Raw genomic sequence first — 18,074 nt, 5'->3', positions numbered from 1 at the left:
AGAAGGGACGATTTGCTGCGTCTCTCCAGCACCTTCCCTCCCCAGTGGCCCAACACATCTTGCTCCAGAAGTGCTGCCAGCCTGAGGACACCCACAGGGGGAAAGCCAGTGAGCGCGAGGAGGTTTTGAAGGTCCGACGCAAAGGAACAGAGCGAGCTGCACAGCACAGCAGTGGCACCAAAGGCACGCCTCCGAAATCCCACCTGGGCTCCTTATTCAGGCTGTGAGGTACCCACGGACCAACGCTAATTACCACTTGTACTCTTACTCAAAGTGAAAGGGGTTAATTAACTGAACGCATACGCGTACCTTCGGAGCTCAGTCCCGGCAGCTGGAGGCACCTGGGTGATCTGCCACCCCCACTCCTTGGAAGCAGCTCCCCGAGGGGGCACGGAGGACGAGCGCACACAGCGACAGCAGCAGCGAGCAGGGCACTTGTGGCTTTTCAGCTGGGAGGTGGCAAAAAGCCTCGCTCGACACGGGACCATCAGCTAGAGGATACCACGTGCATTTTTTTTTTTGTGTGTGTGAACAGGAAGTTGCTGCTTTGCTGGAACACAAGGTGCTTCGTTTTTTCCCCTGTAACACAGCCCTGCTCCTGCAGGCAGAGCTCACATATCTCCGCTGCCGTGCTCCCAGCGTTGAGAAATGCTGTCAAAGGGACTGCTGGGGCTCGAACTAGGGGTATCGGAAAGAAATGCCATCAAGTTTTTACTTTAAAATGCATTTAGCTTTGTGCAGAGAGCTAAGAACTCTCCCTCAGCTCCCTCAGATGTTCTGGCACGTAGCAGTTCTGCAAAAGGCGGCAGAGACAAACCTTTCCCTCGACAGAAACACGCTGCTCGGGGTCAGCCACACGGGTCCCTGTCCTCTTCCACTCCCAGAGCAGCAACGCCCTCCCTGGGACTGCTCTGAGCAGGCATCAGCACCAGGGGCTGCAGAGCACAGCAACCATCCCCACGCTGCTTTTTGGCTTACTCTTCTCAACTCGACGGGATGGAGGAGGCGTCTGGTTCGGGCTGCAGTCTGTAAGTGGCACCTCCAGTTACTGTGACCTTAGGCACTCCGAACGTTAATGTCAAGCACCCTCTGCCCCTTTCCCGAAGCATGATTCAGGCACAAATTTAGCACAAGCTAAGCAATTCAGAGGGTGACTGTGCTGCAGTCAGGAGGGTTACTACACACCGCCCAAACCCATGACATTTCCATAGAAACCACAGTGGGAAAGAGAAAAGCCTCAAAAAGCTGACAAGAGAAAAACACTTGCTGAAGTAATTCTGGAGGGAAAAACACACACGCGCGAGGTCCTCCCCGGCTCTCCAGCAGAGCGGGCACTCAGAGGTAAGAGCTAGCATCACTTCGATGCCAACAAAACTTGGTGAGACCCACTTGACACCACTACACACCCCTGATGCAGAGGCTGACCATCCAGAGCATTATGCGGCAGAAGAGGAGAAAATTTGGCTTTTAAAAAAGCATCAGGTCAAAGCCGAAGGAGTTCTGGCTTTCACGATTTTAGTTATTAAGAGCAGTGCCACACTTTGGTCAGCGTGCCATTAATTTCCTCCACGTTTCAGTCCCTCCCGCTGTCTGATGGCAATAACCACGCATACCCCGGGGGGAGATTTCAGAGGACAAACTTGCTGAGCATTCCAAGCAGCACTCCCTGTTATCTGCAGGGGTATTTTTGCTGTTAATGTGTCACCAAACATAAAGGAACCTCCTTAACTTTTTCCAAGATTGGGTAAAGTCTTCCAGAATACAGGTGGGATTGATTAAGCAAATAGATACTGGGGAAAGTGTAATGGAAGCAATTGATTCTTTTGGTCAAACAACCTCCCTGCTGAGAACAGGAATAAAATAAAATTAAAAAATAACATTACTACCAGGTGCACACATTTTCAGCTGCAAGCTAATAAGCCACTCCCAGCAAAAAAATAGCTTAAGTATGTTCCATTACATACTTGCCTACTCCAGAGAAGTGTTATGTGACATCAAGGAAAAAAAAATCAGTCAAGAAAGCGATGGCTTTTAAATAATTCAGGATGCTCTGCTCTTGTTCTGGAAACCAGTCACATTCCAGTGCTTGGCAGAAGCGAGCCGGCTCTACTGGGAGCGACGCAAACATGCACGGAAGGAGGCTGTTTGTTCCAAACTGAATCACTCGGTGAGATGCCTGCTGCGTCTCCAACCCTTTCCAGGCAGAGGAAAAACATCCCCAGCTTGCCTGGTGCTCAGCTCAACCGACTGCACACCCCAGCACCTTTCTACAAAAGCCAGAAGGAAAAGCCACGCCGAACTCCACGAGGTTCGAAAGCAAATCTGCACGCGAGCATTTCCCAAAAGGTCGGGGAGGTTTGGTTCAGGCTCGTTAGCTCAAAGAACAACAAGATTCTCGCGTCGCTGTCGGCGGGACGGTACAGAAATCCCTGTGACAAACACCCTCAGCGTGCAATAAAAAGCCAAGTCGCTTACCGTGGCACAAGGCGAAGCTGCCGGCAGTGCTCGCAGACACAGCGCACCTCGAATTAACGTCGCTGGCTCCAGGCACACGTCTCGGCTCATGTGCGACCTGCACGCCACCGAGGCTTCGCCGTTCTCTCCGCTCAGCTCGTACGAGTCTATGAATCGCGCCAGGCATCGAACGGGGAGCTGCACGAGCACGCGTGCGACGTGTGCACCTCGCTCTCCTATTGGGGCTGTGCTGCTGTGAGTCGATTGCCCCCGTTCCTCCCTTTGGCAAGCCAAAGCTTCCCTGCTAGCATCCTTCACAGACAGCACATGACTTTCTGCCTAGGAAAAAAACGGGACTGCTTTTTGGGTCTTGAAAAATACTTCAGCCCGACGGATGCGTTTTTCTCTGGAATTAGTTTCTAAAGATACACTCGAGCTGCCACTTCATCCAAAGCAGAGCTAAAGACACTAAACAAGTCAATACATTAAATGGTTTGTCTTGTTAGAGGCTTTACAGCTATTTAATAATGAGTTCTGGTAACTGCTGCCTGTATATGTTTATTATTGTATGAGAGTCTTTACAAAAAGCCCTGTGTAATGGCACAACCTCGCCTTTCAGCTGCGTAAAAATTCCATGCTCCAATCGATATCATCATCATTAGCAAGACACTAAAAAAAGATCAGCAGAAGCTATAAAATACAGTAAATTACATTCTGGAGAACAGCTTTACTGCCACCATATTTTACAGAAATCCTATTTAAAATTCGCACGTGGAAAAAAAAAAATAGGTACACACAAAAAAGCAAATCTGGGCAGGAGACAGAGCAAATACGTTGTGTTCTCTGACCTGTGGGATAATAAAAGCAGAATGGTAAACTCCGAGCTGACCTTTAGGGGTCAGTCACATTTTCCATGTGCTGTTAAATATCGCTTGCAAAGGCGGGGGGGCAGCGGGGGGAAATCAATTCAGAAAGAAAGAAATAATGCGAGGCGTTTACACGGAGCAACCAGCGAGAAGTTGTTACTTTCCAAACCAGAGCGAATCGCCCATCGCTTCTCCGGACCAGAAGAAAGCTTCGCGTCCCTCTGCCGATGTGTTGGCACTTAAAAGTTTTACACACCGCGGAGTCGGAGCCTCCGAAAGCAGGCAGGCACTTCCATCACGCAAACTAACACACATTCCTCCCTCTCCCAGCACGGAGGCACTGACGGGCACGGCAGCTGAGTTCACAGAGCACGAGAAGAGCGTAAGCGTTTCTTTGGCCAATAAAAACAAAACTCAAAGCTACAAATATAAACCCAACCTGGACCACGAGCCTGCTGCTGAGGAACGAGCCGTTTACCCTTCAACTTCAGCTGTCTTCCCAACCAAAAGGCACTGAAGGATGCTGACACGTGTTACCCAAGTTGCTGCCGCCTCATTACCTGGACTAAGGAGCCAAGGCTTACACCACAAAGCCCCCCCTTCGTTATCTCACACCAGGAAGAAATCCAGAATTTATCAGGAATACCTAGTTATGAGAATTTCACCTTGAATAAAAACAAACGGGTCCGAAATGTAGGTGAACTTACTCCAACTCTATTCAGCGCCGCACGAAGTGCCAAAAAAAAAACCAACCCAAAACATAAAAAAAAGGGTAAAAAAAAAAAAAAGCCACTGTTTTTTCTGGCTGCTGGTTTCACACAGGCCCGGAGCAGCCGCAGGAGCTGCCTCGCACAGGAGACACTCGCTGGGTGCTCTCGGGGGGGTTGCAGCCCACCTCCTCGGAGCTGCCGTGGGGCCGTGGCCACCCACCCTCGGCTGCCCTCGTCCCAGCTGCTCCTCTCGCCCCCGGCCATGGTTCCCTTGGTCTGGCTCCTCCAGGCTGAGGCTAACGTGGGCCAGGCTTGGGCAGATGGAAGGGAAGGAGATGGAGGCATGGTTAGAAGGAACTGGGATGCCAGGAACCAAACCAAGCCCAAAGGCATGGGTTGTGGGGAGGCCACCTGCTAGTCTCAGTCTGAGTGGATGGTTCTCGTTTTATGGTAAAGGTGGCTCTCGTTCTAAAGATGCTCTTTGATGAAAGGACTCGATACCTGATATAGGGAAAACCCAACTCTCGGAGTTAACAAGCGAGCCGTAATTCCATTTATTTCCATTTACTTTGCTACGCCAGGCGAGGCTACCTTCAACACCCAGTTCAAAAAATCAGAAGCATCCCTAATTTAAACCTAAAATAGGGATTCGAGACAAAATAGCCAGGTGATGCTTGCGTGCAGAGCAAATACAGCAATACTCCATTTCTCTCTGAAAAGTTGGCTTTTTCGGGTTGGCTTTTTCCAGGGATTTTTGCGTAATGGCACGCTTTTTCCCTTTTTACCTTTATGCCAGCTTCTCTAGAAGGAAAGCAAACAAGCCACTGTGACTAATCCTTAGCTTTGCCAGCTGACAGAACCAATTACATTACCACACCGTGCTTTAAAAAAAATAAAAATGACAATTTATTAGGGGGGGAGGAAAAAATGTGATGCTCCGGGGGATCCTGCCCTGGTCCCTCCATGCTCCCCCCGAGGCACGGCCCGGTGCTGCTCCCTCGGCCCCAGGAGCCTGCCCGGTTTGGGGACACACGCCGGGCAGAAAAGCCCCGTTCAGGCACAAAAAGGGAAAACTGGCTCTCTGCGATACAGGAACCGCCACGGTAAGTTGCCATGGAGAAAAGGGAACTGCTGAAGTGTCTTGAGGTACACGGTGCCGAGAGACATTACTGCAAAGCCAGAGGGAATACAGAAGCAAATGGATTTAAGTGCTCCCACAAACCTGAAGCTTCCAGACAAGAAATTACCAGTAATTACTAATAATATAATTTTCATGCAGCACTCATCAGTACAAACCAGTTCTGTCCTCACAACAAAGAGGAACAACAAAAGCCACAAACAGTTACCAAATTAGCTTATTAAGATCTCTGGGATTTTTTGAACCTTCATAACCATCAAAATTGGTCTGAACGCACAAACACGATTACAATAAAGAGGCCCAGATATTTTCTGGGCACAGCAGCAGCAGATGCAGCGTCATCCCGCAGGCAGCGGGCGCTCAGGAAGCTCTTTCACGGGCACGACGGCTGCTGCCCCGGAGCCGCTGCTCGCCTCCCGCGCTGCTCCTCAAGCTTAGGAAGCTGTTGTTGCTCCCTTTCCACACTCGCTCCTCTATTTAAAAAATAAGAAAGCACACGCTGAATGGCAGAGGTGGCTAAGCAGACTGTACAGCCCACAGCCCACAAGACAAAGCTCGCAGCAGAGTTAAGAGGTGCTAAGTGGGAGAGCCCAACGGGGGTTGCTGATTTTCCTCCCATGTCTCTCCCTGTTCCCCGTCAAGGCACGGCCCCGTAAGGCAGGAAGCCCAGCCACGATCAGGCGCTCGCTTCGTTAAAATCCAGGCACGGCAACGCTCGCTATCAACCAAAGCGATCTTCATCCGTCCAGCGGGACCTACGCACATCAGAGATGGAACCGCTGGGATGAGAAGCCCCCACGGTGCCTGGCTGGCTCGGTGAAGAAGCTGCAGTCACCGCACCAGCAAGGCGAAGAGGAGAGAGGTGCAGCGGGATGGAAGCAGCTCGCTCTGCTCCAGCTTCTGGCCAGGAAAAGGGGAAGGGGAAGAGGAAGGGGAAGCTGCACACAGCTCGCTGTCCCCAGCCACCAGAGCAGCAGCCAGACCAGGACGAGGACGCAGCTCGCTCCAGAGACGTTTTTAGCACTCAGGGAAGGGCTAACTATCCTGTACGGCTGCATCCACTCAGTTTCCAGAATCTCAACCTCTCTAATGATAACAGTTCCTGGAAGAGCACTTCTAACCGAATTAGAGGACATCTCACGAGCATGTCCTTGGCAGCAAGAAGCCCATAATGTGGGAAGACGCCTGACTGCGTGATCCAGGCCCTCCCTAATTCAGTTACGTGCCCCGTCGAGCAGAGGTGAGAGGCAGGTGTTAGAAAAGCAGTCTGCACTCAAGGTCGTGGTCTGTGGGTTGTGTGCGTGTGTTTTTTCTCCCACGCACCCCATTTCTTTTAAGTAGTGGAATGAGTTGCTGGTCTTTCACCTTTACCAGCACCAGCTGTGCTGCTGAGAAAGGTGCAACGCTCATCTCCCATTGAAGCTAAAGCAGGGACCCAGTTTTGTTGGAGGAGGGAGGACGCAGAATGGAAGAAGCTTCATCCTACACTAATTGGGTTAGGCATCGCCCAGACACGCTTGCTCAAGGAATTTCTATGCAGTGGAAGAAGAGATTTCCCACAGCGACAGATACTTTGTACAGTTGTCCAAACTAAAACATCCATTTGACAGGGGATTCAGCCCATCCTCGGACACACTCGTGCTCTGAAACATGCCCTTAAAAGGAGAGTTCGTTGTTCTTTTGCATTAAGCAAAGCTGTGTTAAAATGTTTGTTTCCAATGGAAGAGGGAGACAGACATCAGGAGGAAGCAAGCTGCGTCTGAAGAGCAGAATTTCTGGCAGATGGGTCAAGAGCAGCAGCTGTGCTCACAGAAACACGCGCATCTTTGCATACTTAGGGTTGCCATTTGGAAAACATCACAGAAGACAGCCTACAGCAGGGGGAAAGGGGGCCATTTTTGGCAACAGGTGTCAGGATACACTTCTCTTGTACCTTTCCAGGGGGTGCTGCAGACAGCTTTTCCCTGTTGAGCAGGGAAAAGGTCAGCATTAACAACAAAGCTGTACTGGTTAGGGCAGTACCTGAAATACCCTGCAGAGATATATATCTTAATTGTGGTGTGATCGACATGTTGCCTGTGTCCAAGTCGAGCTGCTGCTGTTCCCAACCAGGCTTCAATTTCCTTGGCAGCCCTCCAGCCCCGTGCTGTGCTCCCTGTGCACGTTGGCAGCACGTCTCTCCGCCCCCAGGGAGAGGGTGGAAGTTACCTTCAAAATGTGCACGGGGTGCGAACAGGGAGAACAAAAGGCTTCCATCAGAACAAAGAAGTGACACATTTTGGCCTGCGCCCTTGATGAGAAGCAGGTGGCGAGCACAGGGATGACCAAGGAAGACCGAAGCTGAGGAGCTGGCATCCAACAAGTCTGCAGCGCAAGAACTTGTGTTTAATTTCTACATCACCACATCCTACTGTGCCCGCTACACGCCACTTTCTGCAGCAGAGCCAAAAAGCAGTGCCACAGAACTCTGCGAGGCAGGCACGGTCGAGGCAAAGGGCTGCTGCTGGATTTACTAACCTGTGTCACGGAAAGAGCTACAGATGCCTTATCATCGCTGAAATGTTACAGAGATAACGTGCGTGTGTGTTAGCTGCCTCCTGGAAACGCAGCTAAGGGCACTTCTGTGCTTATCCTGCGCCGAAAGCAGTGCATCAGATCTTTTAGGCTAACAAAAGTCCCAGGCACCCAGCAGAAAATGAGAGCTTCAGCAACAGCACCACCGATTTTGAAACAGCCTGGCCTCAGCAGGCTCTCTCTCGAGCCTCCTCTCCCTCCTTTCAAGATGGTATAAATGGGTTATTTTCCACAGGTAGGGCCAGGAAGACCCAGGAATTGTTACAAGCAGGATCTAAGTAATGAGTTTGCCAAATCCCATGTGCCAATGACACTTAAAATGCTGCCCTAAACACACGGTGTGGTAACAGTAATTAAATAACCAACAACTTTGTACTGCTGTGACCTTTTCCTTGAAGGATTGGGAAGTGCTTAGAGGAGATGCTTTTGTCGTGCCGGCACAGCTCGGCCATCTCGCATCCCGAGGCCGGGAAGGCAGCTCTCCCCTTTCAGAGGAGCCCTGCACAGGTTAATGAGCTCTCCTGCCTTCTCCGTTACAGCTCAGGGATACAGAGGAATGTCAAGTGTGATGCTGACATCTGGTACAGCAAACACGTACAGGAGGGCTGCAGTAAGAGGAGAAAGGGCATTAGAGAGGATCGTGTCAAAGCCAGAGCCAGTCCTGCGAGCCTTTTGTAGGTGAGCGCGCCGAGGATTACTCCTGAAAAATCAGCCTGATGTAAAGGAGAAAGCGGGGCAGCAGGAGGATAACTCCGCCAGCAACACTGATTATAGACAAAAATAAATCACCACCCTATTGCAGGTGCCCTCAGCACCATTTCTAAAGATCACCCTACTGAAAGCCTGGAAAGGGCAGCAGGACTCAGGAGAAGGAGATCACCCTGAGTTCAGCCCTGGCTGAACCCCGTTCTGTGGGACAAATCCCATAACCTGCAGGTTACCCCTTACCCCAGCCAGAGCCAGCACCCAAAGAGCTGGCAAGCACGAAAGCCATTTGCTGCATCAAGTATTCAACAGGGTCAGCTCTTGGCAATTGTTATTCCGAGGACCCGGTCCTTCAACTACTCGCTATTTATGCACATTGCTCATCTGAGCACGCCTCGAGCTTGTAAGCCTTCACAAGGCTCCAGATAAGACTTGCTCTATTCATAAACAGCAAAGCTCAAACAGAGAAAAGATCCCTGCGTTATTCAGGGCTATTGAGAGAAGGGAAATTAGATAGCAGGTACCGAGAGAAAGCCCGAGCATGTGTGTTATGTATTTCAATGGAATCGACGTTTCTTCATTGGCTTGGGTTTTTTTTTTTTTTTTTTTTTTTTTTTTTTTTTTTACGGTTTAGGGGATTTCTTTGGCTTTGGTGTATTTTTTTTTCTCCCTCCAGAAGGCTGCAGTTGCAAAGGTAAGATTCTTAATGAAAATGATCAAACAGCTACTCTTGTCACAGCGGGAGAGGAAGAGGGTAGGAGAGGCTGAACGCCACATACGCGACACGAGCAATAGCCGAGCTTACTGGGGCTAACAGGAGGAGGAAAGTCAAGGTTGAAACCAAACAAAAACAAATAAAACCACACGATCTAGAGAGTTTAGATATTTAATGTATTGTCACAGGAGACAGATTGCCCAGAACAAAGCAAACACAGAGGAGGACGCACGATGCAGGGTGCTCAGGCAGCGGTGCCGAGGGTTCAACGCTTCCTCGGCGTGTTCCCCAGCCCGCAGCTTGGGCTGGACACGGCCTCTGCTCGGGGCTTAACGTGCCAAGGGGAATTCTCTTCAGGGAACACAGTAAATAATAAATACAAAGACAAGTCAAGAAATTTGCTACTGTATCTTCTTAATTCCTTACCTCATTAGCTCGACTGTAAACTAACCTTTTTTCTTCTGTTAAGATTTTCCCCCTGTAACTGCCATATTGCCATATCACGTTCTTGTTCCACTGTCATTTCAAGAACTTATCCCCCTCAGTCCAAGAACCAATTTTGTCACTTTAAGCCCCAAACCTGCAAACACACGTGCTGACAGCTTTCCTGAAGTTGCGACTACAAACGTCGGTAGGGAGCACAGGCAGGGTTTGTGCTGCTTCAGGAGAAAAAGCAAGTGAAGCCCAGCACACCTCCACCTTTAGAGAAACCCTGCTCCGCCAGCTGCTCAGACTGAAAGCAGCTTCTCACAAAAAGGCTTCAGCAATCCCCCGCTCCCTCCTGCTGCACAAAGGGAACCGATCCACCTGGAGCATCGCACCGCATTGCGGGCACTTCTCTTCCAGGAGCGCATACTCTCGATTTTCATCCTCTGCTTTACATGGGCGCAGTAACCTCTCTCCAGGCTAAAACCCACATAAAGCAGTTACAGGTCGAAGAACATGCAGGAACAGCAAAATAAAACTAGCATTTCTGACATTATTGGGCTGGTGAGTCATCAATTAATTCTTGTTTGTCAGCTCCTATAAAGGCCGAGATCTTCAGAGGCAGCTGGGGCCAGCAGACCCTTGACTGAGCAGGCAGCCGGGCTCGGGCCAGGCTGCCCAGAGGCACCAGTGCCCTTCCTCCCCCTTTAGCTGCCAGCAGAGGCAGGAAGGGATTAGAGAGGAACTCCCAGTGACAACATCCTTCCCTCCAGCCCTTCTCCCAGCTCCGACCTCCACCGCGAGGCGCCCAGCACAAACCCCAGCAGCGTTTCGGCCCGGCCAGGCGCTGCCATCAGTTGTGTCCCTCCAGGGAGGCGCCTCTTCCACCACGAAAGCCTGGGGCTTGGCTTTTGTCCCTGGCATAGGGTTCCCTCACAGCTGTGCTCCGGATTCAGAACAGGACCATCCGTCACACGTCCAGGAGCCCGTCACTGCAGGCAGCAGGTCTAACCCATGCCCAAGCCCCACGCAACAACAGCTGCAGATCAGAAAGCACCACTGCAGATGAGAGGCAACTCAAAACCCAGCTCGCTTCGAGCTAGGCACCCTTATTAAAATCCTCTTGGTCAGGATGCAGAGGGAAAACGAGGGATGTATTTGCATTTAATGGCAGGGACCGCATAGTAATTGGCAGTCTCTATACCCCGCCTCACAAATATAACTCGTACTGAATGCACGCTTTATTTCTTTTATTCTTACGTTGGAGTTTTTCTTTTCCTAAGGCAACCCACTGAGCCCTTCCCATGCTTTTCCTTCTCCCCTACCACGAACTCTGTTTGAGAATAGTTCTGCGGAACAGGAAAAAAAACTGTCCCCTGCTGGAGCCAGCCAGATCAGACTATTTTCTCTAAATGTAACAGCATTTAAATATAATAGTAATCTTTCACAAGCAGGAGCTAAGAAAGCTGGTGATCAACAATACCAAAAAAAAAAAAAAAAAAAAGTACTTCTCAGGGACCAAGAGTCAAGTCTCTTATACCTGAGAACAGTTTCCACGCATGCCCATCGCCTTGGAAATTTAGATCAGCTAAAAAAGCCCCACCACATGGGGAAAGGAGCTTGTTTGGGGCTTTCTCTAAGTGGGATCAAAGGCAAAGTGTTCAGAAGTCCTGTTAAGAAAGTAGCAGCCTCTTGACGTTTAAGTGGCTTAATGCTTTTGGGAAGCGGGCCCTGAGTACACTGGTGACCCAGGGTGCTACTGGAAAATTGTGCTTCTGGTGCTTAAGTTTTCCTAGAGCCACCAGCTTCTAAGTTCTAGGATAGCTTCAGAGCAATAAAACCTCACGTTGAGCAGCTTGAGTTTTCCCGTAGCTAATTATCAAAAGCCAACGTTGGCAAGGAGCATTATGTGCTTATCCAGTGGAGTCAATAAGAGATTGCTCATTTGTGCACATTTGGAAAGGGCAACCCCATCTGCCTCGCCTGTCTTTCACTGTTATATTTAAATACATTAATATTTTAATCTTCTAAAAGCAAAAGCAATTTATCTCTTCTTTAAAAATAAATAAGGTAGGGAATGCGATCATTTTTAGACAGCGGTATCTAGAGAAACATTTTAACGCAGATGCAGACACGCTTCAATACCCCTAAAGCATACAGAAAGTCAGATCCAAAGTCACGCAGGACTAACAATTCGATGCCCAAACTCACACCTTTCACAAGGAGCCAGGCTTTTAAAAGATAAACCTGCAACCACGAACTAATCTCTTGAGAAGACAGGAACAGATAGACTTCTATCACTTCAAAGAAATAGTTCCTCCCATGTTTTACAATAGGAGAGATAAATAATAATAATAATAATAAAAGAGACAGGAAGAGACAGACAGACATCTGGGTTATGTTCTAAATGTAATTAGAAGCCTGACAACAGGACAGAATAATGTCAAACAAATTACAAGCAATGTGTTTTCATTCACAGGGTGACAAGTCAACAGGCAGTCAGTTAATTTTAAGACTGATTATGTACCAACTCCTTAAATAAGATAAACACACTCACATACACGGAAAGCAACAGGGAGTCCAAACACACCATCGATTTCCCTTTGGGTAAGGCTGAACATCGCAGTTGTATCCGAGAAATAACGAGAGAGAACATTTTAGGAGTTTTGTTTGTTTTAAAAGCAGTTGCCATTCCCTTCAGGGCGCCCAAGCCACCGTGCTTCAGAGCCCAGGCTTGGGGCTGCTGCACATCCCCAGCGCGCACCGAACACTGACACAAGCTGCGTAGGAGAAAATCAGGTATAAAGGCACTACGGGGCACAGCTCCCACGGACAGTCCCACCTGATGTGATACCTTTTGGGAAGAAAAGCAGCAGGGTCCTGAACAAAGATCTTTGGAGAGCAGCACCCTGACGCTGCGTCAGGTGGCTCCAGGCTCCCCAGCGCCCCTGGGCACCGCGCAGAGGCAGGGAAGGGCTCCGCCACATGAGCACACTCGGGGGCTTTTGCACATCTGCTCTTTTATTTTGTTTTGTTTTCCCCCGCCTTGGCTCCCCCCTAGCCCATCAGGGTAGGGAGATGCAGCCCCTCGTGAGCAGAAGGGAACCTGCTAGTTGGCAACTGCATGCATTTGATGGTGGTTTTTGCCTTTTATTTTTTTTTTAAAAAGCAATCTTAATTTATCAAGTAGCAAAGGGGGAAGATGCCCAGCCCAGGCAGCTGGGAACAAGCAGTTGCAGAGGGCATCTTTTCTATTTTCTTGCAGTGATAAGAACTCCCTGTTTGTTTGAATGATGGTGGCTTCACGGGAACACCAATGCAGAGCCAAAAGACGACAGCTGTGACGTAAATAGAGGAAAAAGCAAACAGACTCGGTGCTACGCGTTAAGGCAGCAACGGGACACGATGGTGGAGACGCCAGGCTGCAGGGAGAAACAATGCAGCAAGACAGAATGACAGATGAAAAAAGAAAGGTTACAAAAGCAGAACAGACTAGAAAGGCACTTATAGGATAATAATCCTTGCCTCTGTTTCTAATTATATCTGTAATACTTAAAGCTGAAAGGATTTTAGAAGGCCAATTTACTTTTCGTCCTCTGTGCCATTTTCTGTTGGCGTTTGCCCCAAATGCCTGAAGACAAATGGTCGGTTTCAGCATCTGCTAACACACGCGTGCAGCTGGGGTGAAACACTTCCCAGGAAACTCCGCAAGGGACGGAGCCAAACCGGGGATGGACACAGCCCCAGCAGACCAGGACAGGGCAGGAGGTGAGGGGTGGGCACCGGGCTGCAAGTGCGTAGCGCTGGATGGCAGCACTCACTGCACCGAGTGGTAGGAAAAGGAGCCACTGCCTGGGGCATGCTAACCACCTGCAACGGGCTCCAGATTTCTCGAGGATTTTAAAAAGGGCAAGGGTTTATTAGGAGAGTGCTGGTAACATTTCCCCACTGCTCTGTCTCAGCTTTTGAGTCTGGCTTGCATGGCATTCTCTGGTCAACAAAGCCCACAGGGCAGGCACCAAGGCAAGCACAAGAAGAGAAGCATCCCTGGGGGTTAAAATCCTCCCACTGTGGCCAGGGCAAGCTGGGCAGCCCCCATCAGACGTGTCCCTGTCCTCAAGCCTGCCCATGGAAATGCAAACCCAGCAATGCCACTGCAGCGACTCTGGGCACCTTCTGGTGATGGTCTTACACCAGAAAACTGTGGAACAGCACTGGACTGTAAGTTAGACATCAGCTCAAAACACTGTGCACTGGATTAACCAAGTAGAGATAAAAATTGTAATCGCAGAGCTATTCGGAGCAGAGTGCTCTGGAGAGGAAGCCGTACTTAGCTTATCTCCTCACGAACAGTAGTACTTTGGTTTCATCTGGAGCGTTGTCACTGTAAAGAGACGCAGCGCTCTGAGAATTTTAATGCCTTATGCCCCGCTTCAAGAAATCAACCCAAGTTTCAGAACACCAAAGCCTGTCCCAGCAAGCAATCAGGACAAACCATCACAACTAGAAACATGTAAAAATTTGGAAATGCACAAACATAATGAAAAATGCAGCAGCACTGCCAGTACACTGAGAATTAATACTGCTATCCGGAGGGAAGGGGAGCATCTCTACGCTCACTATTTGCTGCATGATTCACCTGAATCTCTCTGCTAATTAGCGTTTTCTACCAGAAGTAGGGGGAAGGGAAAGACTTTTGGAAAAGAAAAACTACACCAGAGATGTTGTTATAACAGTTTCGAATATTTCGGGTAATGCTTCAGATGCTGCAGTGAGAGATCTTACCCAACAGCTTTTGGAAACAAGGCAGTAATATTTGTCATCATCACCTTCCCCAGCTCAGTATGCTGAAAGCTGAACAGAGAAAAAAACCAGACAGCCTTGGAACAGTTAAATGTTTGGGGGGGTTGTTTTGGCTTATTACCGGTAACTGAACCAAACCAGAAAAACAGTCTGAGGGGACAGGCTGCGTCCACCGCACTAAACCTTGTCCCACAACAAAGATAAACACACTTTTGCAAAAGGAAGAAACCGTTCTAACGTTGTTGAGATTTCTAAAATTATCTTTCCGACTGCCGAGCCTGAATCCTGTACTCCTTACAAACAGCACTGCCCGAGACTCGTCCCCCCGCAACACAACGCGGCATCCCCACGGCCTGCCCGCGCCGGGAGGCCCGGTACATCCAGGACATACCTGCTCCTGGAGAGGGCTCTTCCAGGTGCTCTTTTCTTAACCTGAAGCTTATGAACAAAGGGCCCCACTTCTTCCCCAGTCAGCCACGGGTCAGATCCCAAACTGAGGACAGATCGGAGCCAGCACGAAGCCCACGTGGAGCCAGAATGGCATGAGGGGCCCGAACCAGCCAGCCACTTCCCAGAGCCACAGGGAAAGGCATCGGCACTACCGCGTTGCACTTGCGATTACTTTAAGCAATCAGCTTTAGAAAAACACTAATAAATAAGGTTCATTACTCCTTTCGCATAACAGTACAACTTGTACTTAACCTTCCTGTCACTAAAGAAATATTACATTTAAGAAAGCATCAGAGTATCAATTTAACAACTGAGCAAACAATACCTTCACGCTGTTATGCCTGTTGACCTTTGATTTACAGCTACATTTTTGTCAGGTTTCTTTTTTTTTTCTCCCCCCTCTTTTTAAATTAAGATGCTTATATCCTGACAGGTAACAAAGTTCACTCTATTAAATTAACATCTGCCATCAATAATGCACTATCAGAGAGTCAAACATTTACAAAGCATCAAAAACAGGTGACCGAGCATCGAACGGTCTTCCTCTGTATAGGTTAAGAAATGAAAAGCCAGTCAACACCTGGAAGCTAAACACATCTTGCACACATTTTTGGTCTGTGAACAACGGGCTCCAAACGCTTGGCTTTGGGGCTGCCGCCAGAGGAGCCCAGCGGGACGGCGCAGGCTCCTCGCCGTACTGAGGTGACCAGGCCGGATGCATCATCGGCCTCACGTGTAGAGCACTGACTGGTCTTCCACGGCAATTTTGATTAAAATAAAGTTTTCGAGAGCAATCCTTCTCCTTTCCCAGCCCTATAGGAAGCTTTACACAGGGTTCCTGGAGACTAATCCTGCCCTCTTTGCCTTTTTAAGATGGGAGAAAGAAGTTCAGCACTTTCTTACGCTACATGAGCGGGGGTATTAGCAGAAACCAGTCCGTGGCTCGTATGGCCTTGGCTTCCCTGCTGGTTAGAGCGTATGTGCTGGGTGTAAAAAGTTGTATTTCTTTGCGTGAATCCTTGTAGCTCACTGCTATCATACGCAAGTGCCCACTGTCACTTCTGCACCATTTAAAAAAGGCAAAGGAAATGAAATGAAGTTATCCTCCTAAAACAAGCGCTTTTTTTGTGCTAAGGCCTTCAGTGAAAGAAATATAAAATGCGATTGCAACAAGAGCTCGGATTGCTGCTTTAGACTCTAATGGCTTCATAACAGTAATTAAGGCTTCTTCCTGACTTCATAACTATGCCATAATGCATTTATCAAAAGCATATTACCACAATGGACACATTCACTCTTTCTGCAATATTCTGCAGCTCCCTTTGGACACTATCAGTAAATAAAATCTTATGTGGTCCAATTAAAGAAAGCATAAATCCGAATCATTTCTCTGTGGCTATCTTTGTTTTGAATGCACTGCTCTGTCAAATTTCTAAAGGGAAAAATGTGCAAGCATTTTGAATATAAAAAAAAATTCCCCAGAACAACTCCAGGATGCTGAGTCTTTCTTTTCTTAAGAGCCATAGGAAGGAAGGAGGAGCATTACTCAGGAGCTTTGTTTTTATCACAGAAGGAGAGGTTTTGACAGCAGAGAGACTATTGTCAAGTGCATTTGGACTCACGTCAAGTTTCTGCCTTGACAAATTGGACTGGGAGCCCTCTCACAGTGAAAGTGCACGAGAGAACATAACACGCAACGCAGAGCCATTTCTCCACTCCAGTGAGCAGCAAAAGGGAATTACAGACCTCTCCCCCCGTCCAATTCCCTCCAGTGGGCTGCAACAAGCGCAGCAGAGCGGCAGCGCTCCGCAGGGACCTGCTCACGTGCGTGTGTCCTCCCACCAGCCCCTTGCCCACGCAAACCCCACTATTTTATTGTGGGGAACACACGTCGCTGCTGCCAGCTGAGCTGCAGGAGAAGCGGCACATGTGTGAAGCTCACACTGTGTAATGACTGCTACCAAAAGTGCAAATGCAAGTGGGTGAGTATTGGCATGAACTATGCTGAATGTAGCTAAAATTAGGGCTGGCAATATGGGGAATCCATAATATCCTCTGCACCTGGGTAGCTCAGGGGACTCGAGCCCAAACATGCTTTAACTGGAGGCTGAAGGGAGGGGGAAAAAGAGGGAAGATGCAAAATACACATGACCTTCCTCACCGTTTTTTTTCCTCCCCAGCAGAAGAGATTTTGCATTAGCCATCCTGCAGAAACAACAGCTAGGGTGGAGATATTTGGGAACACATTACCATTTCTTTGAGCAAACGAGATATTTTAAACCTAAGTGGTACTCAGTTCCGGCAGCAATTCTCAGTCCTCGAGATACTCTTTTTGCTATATGCTTCTCCCACATCTCTTTACCACTACCCTAGGAAAAATTTGGCAATTTGTTCAAATATAGATCAATTATTATTGAGTACTCAAGCCAGAAGTAGCAAAACCCACTTCACATAAGGGAAGCAGAGTGCTTAGCATCCCTTACTAGTTAATCTGTGTTGGGTGCAGAAGGTTTTACACCGAGGAGCTCTGACTGCTCCTTGGTGCAGGGACAGCTGTGGGCAGGAACCAGACCAGGCCTCTCCACAGTGTAGTTCTGCTCCTCTAAATTTAGTACCCTATGCAAAAACCAGCACCACATTTCCCTAGCAGCACCCGAGAGGTGAGGCACAGCAGCACGCAGAGGAGCTCTTCGTCTTTTTTTGCCTCTGCGTTGTGGGGATAGGGGTTGGATCTGTCAAGAAACCTTCTAGAAACCCTGGGGGTGAAAGGAGAGAGTACTAGAACTGGCTGCAGCAAATGAAAAGCGTAATTCAAAATACTGACATGTGCTTCACCAAGGTGAAGTTCTATTAACTACATAGGAAGGAGTTGCACCAACCTCTATTTAAAGAAAAAATAAAACCCTAAAAAAATAAAAGCCCTAGGTACAGCATTATCCAGGGGCCGTTCCTGAGGCCACCAGCCTCAGGACTGACTACCATGCTTTCATTCAATAAGGTACTGCCACAGCAAAATTACCTCTTGGTGCTAATGGGGTCTTAGTTATAAACCACCTCTTTGAATAAGAGAATAATAAAAAAAAAAAAAAGCACTTATCAAGGAATTTACTACAGATTTCCTTTAATAAGTCCTTCCCCCCATTCAGTGTTTCCCAACAGGAGCTGGCCTACCAACTATCATCACCAGTAATTTTTCCCCACCAGTGAGACAGTAAAATAAAGAAATTCAGACC

At 48.6% G+C, this 18,074-nt stretch overlaps 1 protein-coding gene across 9 annotated transcripts in view; it reads right to left on the bottom strand.

Moving 5' to 3' along the window:
- The window catches only part of PITPNM2 (phosphatidylinositol transfer protein membrane associated 2), a 135,533-nt gene that overhangs the window by 87,731 nt on the left and 29,728 nt on the right, over window positions 1–18,074 (bottom strand). Inside the window, exon 1 of one of the 9 annotated variants that reach the window (XM_050714139.1) lies at window positions 310–1,080. The exons of the other annotated variants lie outside the window; for them this stretch is intronic. The gene's annotated coding sequence lies outside the window, so the exon portion shown is untranslated. Of the gene's footprint in view, window positions 1–309; window positions 1,081–18,074 lie in introns of those variants that run through there. 9 annotated transcript variants of the gene reach the window in all.

This window comes from Cygnus atratus, chromosome 17, assembly GCF_013377495.2.
Source record: "Cygnus atratus isolate AKBS03 ecotype Queensland, Australia chromosome 17, CAtr_DNAZoo_HiC_assembly, whole genome shotgun sequence".
Classification (NCBI taxonomy): Eukaryota; Metazoa; Chordata; class Aves; order Anseriformes; family Anatidae; genus Cygnus; species Cygnus atratus.
This window is presented reverse-complemented; position numbering and strand designations above follow the sequence as displayed.